This window comes from Elephantulus edwardii, unplaced genomic scaffold (genome assembly GCF_000299155.1).
Source record: "Elephantulus edwardii isolate Elephantulus edwardi_28Jun2011 unplaced genomic scaffold, EleEdw1.0 scaffold00084, whole genome shotgun sequence".
NCBI classification, from domain to species: Eukaryota; Metazoa; Chordata; class Mammalia; order Macroscelidea; family Macroscelididae; genus Elephantulus; species Elephantulus edwardii.
The window spans coordinates 11,481,377-11,488,131 of NW_006399834.1; positions in this window are offsets into that span (position 1 = coordinate 11,481,377).

Sequence of the window (6,755 nt, forward strand, 5' to 3'; positions counted from 1 at the left end):
CTGCCAAGAAAACAAACAAATTCATCCTGGAGAGGGTTAAACCAGGCTACTCCTTGGAGGCAAGGATTCTGGGGCTTCGTCTGACATTCTTTGGACATGTTGTAAGGAGAGAGAGATTCTTGGAGAGGGACATCATGCTTGGTAGGGTGGAGGGATGGCACACGAGGGGAAGACCTCTATGAGGTGGATTGATTCAGTGACTGGGGTAATTGGGATGGGTGTGTCAGAGGCAATGCTATTGATACAGCATAGGACAGGGTTTAGGGCTGTTGTACATAGATAGGGTCGCTATGAGTCGCAAGCGACTCAATGGCACATAACAACAACAACAACAACTCTGTGCTCTCATAGTCAAAAAAGATTTTACAGAGAAGTTGAAATTTATGGTTCCGGTCAAAAGAAAAGCTGAATATGAATTGAGTAAAGTGTGAGAACCTCCATGCATCTCAAAAGGGCCCATATACAGTCCATATTTTACAATGTTTGGATCCAAATCATTAACTTCAATTTTGCTACTTGCTCACTGTGTAAATGGATGAACCATCTGGTTCTTTGTGAAGTCTCAAGGTTTTAACTGCTGTGCTTTACCATCTTTTTGGCTTTGTATATTATACTCTAGGCTAGAAAACCCTACAGTCAAAACTTACTGAAATTCTATTAAAACTCATGAAATTACATTTACACTCTACTGTAGCTGATTCTCATGTGCTTATTTTGTGTCTCAAAGGTTTAAAATCATTTAGAGTAGTGTTGCCTCTAAACCAGACACTAGATTTTCATTTGAGCCTGGCTAATGCCTTTGTGGCCTCGTAGTACCTTGACTCCATGTCCTCATCTCTAAAAAAATGCAAGTGGAAAGGTGTGGTCCTTGTTTCGCATCAGAGTATCATTACAGAAATTAATGAGATCATGCTCATAAGAGGATTTACTATCTTCATGTGGTAAAACATCAGAGATTGCAAATCCACCCAGCAATTGTTTCCATAATAATTAGAGTAAGCAAGAGGAAATCTAAAGAGAGAAGCTTTTATGTTTTTTCTGTATTGTAAAGGAGACTTGGGAGTGAAACAGAGGGGGTGGAGAAATGAAAGCCAGCCTCACTTTGACTAGATGGCAACTCACCTTCCCTTGGAGGTAGTTTGAGAGCAGAAGAATCTTAGAAGGAATGATTTCCTAATCCTTTCTTAACATCACTACAAATTTCTCACTGTCTCTTTTGAGAGGGACCAGTGAGAACAGCTCTATTCCAGATTAATGCTTTCCTATTTGTTGGGATGAATGGTGACATTTGGTGTTATAGTAGTGCAGATGTGTTTGAACAATTGCATTCAGTGAAAACATAGTGCAGAAAGTAGAGACTGCAAACAACCCTAGACAGGAACAGTATTAAATTTGCAAGGATCAATGAAGTAAGGGCCTCATTTTACAGATTTTGGATGGTACATTTTAACGCAGGCAATATTCAGACATCATTGGTAGAACTACCAGGCAAGGCTATGAGTGATAATGTTCCCCACAAAGAGGAAAACTAGGGTCGAAAAAGCAACCAATTAACATAAAAGTAATTAATTGTTTCACTTTTTAATGGGCTGGCAAGATTACCTTTTAAAAAAATGAATCATACAAATGGGATCGTGATGTCAGACATATTGTCCATTGAGTCTTAAGAGACTACTTCCTGATATAAATTATGACAAGGAGCTGGTTTTGAAAATGTTTTATGAGGTTGAGAAGTGTGGTGTCAAATTAGTTTTCTTAAATCTCTCAGTGCTTTGAATGCCTTTCAGAGTACAGGAGGTAACATTTCCTTTAGAAAATTGCTTCCAAGTTTAGTAGCCGTTGCTTTACCAATCAGGTCTTTCTCCAAGGATGGTTTTAGTGCACTATTTTCATGACTCAGCTTAAAGTGAACAAGACCCCATTGTAGGCTTCCTTGTTTTTGCCCCAGCATTATTGACAAGATCTGCATAACTCTTGGAAAAAGGTCTGTTGTCTAACCAAGCTACTATGGAAACCTGATCCAGGCCATTTAGGAGCCTAATGCCTTTTTCCTCTTGAATCTGTGAAGAATTTTGAGACTGGTCAAACTTCACTCAAAAATACTTGTTAGTGCAGAGAAGTACAGCTTGTTCACTCACTTTGCTTTTCATTTTAAATTAGCTTTGCAAATAGACTCGCTTGCTGGTTCCCAGTGGCCTCCAGGTCATTGTAAAGCAAGCTGATTTCACTTAATTTATTCCTTACATTCTGACTAGACAAGGTCATGGAGGAATGGCAGTTCAGGTTCTTTTGTTTGTTTTTTTTTTTTAAATATACGTATTAAAATTAATAGATGAGGGCAAAAATATAGAAAACAGTTTGATATTCAAGAGAATTGAAGCTTTACTCCAAAACTCTATCTAGGCCCTAGAGAACGAGGAATGTGGTCTGTACTCTCTGTTTGCTCCCCCTCAACCATTTCTTGAAGGGTGAATGAATAACTAGTCTGTCTGTGCCTGGACTTTAGAGCTTCCTCTGCTTTCTCCAGAGAGAAGCACCAAGAGCGCATCCTGCTTGTGACTGGTCAAGGATTTTCTTCAATAACTTCTTCATGTCGTTTTTTTCTTCTTCTTCTTCTTCTTCTTTTTAATTGCTAAATATCATGAGGCCTTAAACAAGTAGAAGCTTCATCATCAGTAATATTAAGTGAAAAAAATACCATCTCAGTGAAATAAGCCCTTACAACATTTATAATGTGATTCTTCATCGTCATTTATGAGTCACATGTACTTACACTTTAAGAGGATTCTAACCTCAGCCTTCTCTCATGGAATGTAGGCCAGAGGGATAGAGACTTGGGAACATTTTCTATTAGCATTTACAGGATTCTTCACTGTGCAACAGTTGGGAGCTGGGTGTCTGGGAGTGAAGGACAGTTTGCTTCTTGTGATCTAATGCATGGTTGTGCCATTGGTGTGCTGGGCAAAGCACCAAAAGGGTACATAACCTCAGGAGAAAGTGACATTCTGCCAGTCTCCTCTCATCTTTCCTGAGATCATGTTGGAACTCTCTTATCACTATTTGAGATGACTGGAATAATAGATTCTATTTCTTGCCAATATTTCAAACTTTTTCCTTCCATATCTTTTACTGGAGCTGCTGGAAGATGGAAAAATTATTCTATTGAGGTTTATGGTCCTTCCCCCCCACCCTGCCCTTTGCTCAAGTTATGCATATCTTTCAATAATGCTGGGAAGAAAATAAAACAAAGCAGAGAAGAAAAGTGAAAGCCTTTGAATACTCTAAGGCTAGATTACCCACCCTCACTGAGCAGAAACTGTGGTCATTCCTGGCCGAGAGTACAGCAAAAGCTGGGATACAGTTTGAACTCTGTCAGATTTCCTTGGGGGAAAGGGGATCAAGCATAAATCTCCACTGTTTTCTTTATAGAATCTAAGAAATTGGCACAGAGGCGTTGGTGTAAGCAGACTCCTGGCAGATTATACGGAAGACAGATCCTGAGATTAGAGTGAAGATTAGGAAATTATAGAAAATTCAATTCATTTAAGTTAACAAATTTTAGTGAGTCGCTACTAAGGGACAGGCATTTTTCTAGATGCTTGGAAAATATCACTACATAAAAAAAGTTAAAATGGCATACTATATTGAAACAGATGAGGGAGAAAACTTTTTAAAAGGGATATGTGATTAGGTATTTTTGTCATGACGGGAGTCCAGAGTAAAGGTTGCATAGTGGAGTGGTAGAGTCTGTAAAACAGTGAAAGAATTTTTCTTTTACTTTCCCAAGAGGGTAGTGTATTACTGGCGGGGGGAGGGGGAAGATTGGGAGGCGAGAAAAAGTACAACAATGAATGAATGGAAATCCAAAGTCTCTGTAAATTTTCGTTGAAATTAATAATGTTGTTGTGGTTGTTATGTGCCATCAAGTCGCTTGCAATCCATAGCTACCCTGTGTACAACAGCCCTAAACTCTGCTCTGTCCTGTGCCAGTTGCACTGTCTCTGACACTTCCATCCCGATTAACCCAGTCACTGAATCAATCCACCTCATAGAGGGCCTTCCCCTCCTGTGCTGTCCCTCCACCCTCCCAAGCATGATGTCCTTCTCCAAGGACCAGTCTCTCCTCACAACATGTCCAAAGTATGTTAGATGGAGCCTCGGAATCCTTGCCTCCAAGGAGCCACCCGGTTTAACTCTTTCCAGGACAAATCTGTTTGTTTTCCTAGCAGTCCATGGTATTCTCAATACTCTTCTCCAGCACCACAGCTCAAAGGCATCAATTCTCCTTCTATCCTCCTTGGTCATTGTCCAACTCTCTGACGCATAACAAGTGATTGCGAAGACCGTGGCCTGTATCAAAAGCACCTTAGTCTCCAGGGAGACACCATTGCTCTTCAGTACTTTGGCAAGGTCCCTAATAGCAGGCTTTCCCATGGCAATGCACTTTTTCATTTCCTGGCTTCTGGTGCCAAGAGTGTTGACTGTGGAGCCAAGCAAGCTGAAGCTGTGAACAATCTCAGTCTCTTCACTATCCATCCTGATGCTGCCAATTGGCCCACTGGTGAGAATTTTTGTCTTCTTGACATTGAGCCTCAATCCATATTGGAGGCTGCAGTTCTTGACCCTTTGCAGCAAGCACTTCAGGTCCTCCTCAGTTTTAGCAAGCAGGGTTGTGTCATCTGCATAATGCAGATTGTTGATAGACTGTCCACTAATCATGACCCCACATTTCTCCTCATAGAGCCCAGCCTCCTGGATAATCTGTTCTGCATACAGGTTGAAAAGGTATGGAGATAGGACACATCCCTGGCATACGTCCTTCCCAATTTTGAACCATGCAGTGTTCCCTTGCTCTGTTCTGACACCTGCCTCCTGGTCCAAGTATAGGTTTTGCATTAGAACGATCAAGTGCTCTGGGATTCCCATTCTTCTCAGAGTCAGTCACAGTTTGTTATGATCCACACAGTCAAATGCCTTTGCATAGTCAATGAAACACAGAGAGACATTCCTCTGGTATTCCCTGCTTTCAGCTAAGATCCATCTAACATCAGCTACAATATCCCTAGTACCATGACCCCTTCTAAACCCAGCCTGGACTTCTAGCAATTCTCTGCTGATGTGCTGTTCCAGTCGTTTTTGGATAATCTTCAGTAGAATCTTGCTTGCATGTGAAATCAATGCTATTGTTCTGTAGTTTCCACACTCTGTTGGGTCACCTTTCTTTATGATGGGAACAAATACAGATCTCTTCCAGTCAGTTGGACAAGTAGTTGTTCTCCAGATTTCTTGGCACAACTTGGTGAGTACATCCAGGGCAGCATCTGTTAGCTGAAATATGTCAATTGGTGTACCATCTATTCCTGGGGCCTTATTTTTTGCCATTTCCTTCAAAGCATCCTGAACTACTTTAATCACCATAGACTCTTGCTCATATGTTGTCTCATGAAATTCTTCTGTGTCTGCCAATTCCTTTCAAGACAGCGATTCAGTATATTCTTTCCATCTTCTTTTAATACTTCCTGGATAATTTAATATTCTGCCAAAAGCATCCTTGATTATAAAAATTAATAATAAATTTTTAAAAAGATAAAGTTTATACCTTCATTCTAGTATAAATAAACAACAAAAATAGACATTGTAAATAATTGTAAAGAAATTAAGAGTATGGAAAGTTGAACTGTTTTTTTAAACGTAACTAAGTTGCACCTGATCCAAGTCATGCTATTTCCTTTGATTCCTATGCATGTGAAAGTTGGACAATGAATAAGGATGACAGAAGAAGAACTGATGCGTTTGAATTGGTGTTGGAGAAGAATACTTACTATCCCATGGACTGCCAAAAGAACAAATGAATCTGTCTTGGAGAAAATACAGCTAGGCAGGAGGCAAGGATGGTGAAATTTCCTCTCACATATTTTGGGCATATTGTCCGGAGGGACCAGTCCTTGGTATAAGCATTATCCTGGAAAAGGTGGAGGGTTAGAGAAAAAGAGGAGGACTCTCAACAAGATGAATTGACACAGTGACTGTAACCATAGGCTTAAGCATGTCAGAGATGGTGAAGACGATGCAAGATAGAGCAAGGTTCAGATCTGTTGTTCATAGGGTTGCTATGAATCTTGTCCCCTAGATTGTACCCAACAACAACAACTACTTAAATCAGAGAGGTCAGGATAGATGTCATTGACATTTGAGAGAAGATTTAATGGAGGAAGTGTTAGGCAGGGCAATGGATACCTAGAGGAGGAGTATTCCTGTTGGAGGAACAGTCTGGGCAGAGTCTACTACTGTGGTTGAGAACATCACAGAGGTCGTAGCAGTTACCAAGAAGGATGAGGAAGGGTAAAGATACAGATGAGGAGGTCTAGAGGAAATGAGAAGCATAGCTTGCACAGTTGGGACAAAGGAGTGGCATGATTCCATTTACCTTTTAAATGGACAGCCTACCATCAAGTCAGACCAACATAAAGACCTTCTAGCTGATTTTCAGAGGCAGAAATCACATAGCAGAAGATTGCTTACCTTTTTCCTGAGGAGAATCTAGTGGATTTGAATTTTGAGCCTTTGCATTACAGTGCAATTCCTTACCACTAAGCAACCAAAGTTCCCGAGACTGATCACTAGTGATGGTGAAAGCAGATGGTTTAGCTTGTTGTAAAAATTAAGGTGAGAGTTGATAATAAGTCACACCAGAGTGGAAGAAATGATGAGGCAGGACATCAGAGAAAGAAAGAATGTTGGAGGTGTGTATATAT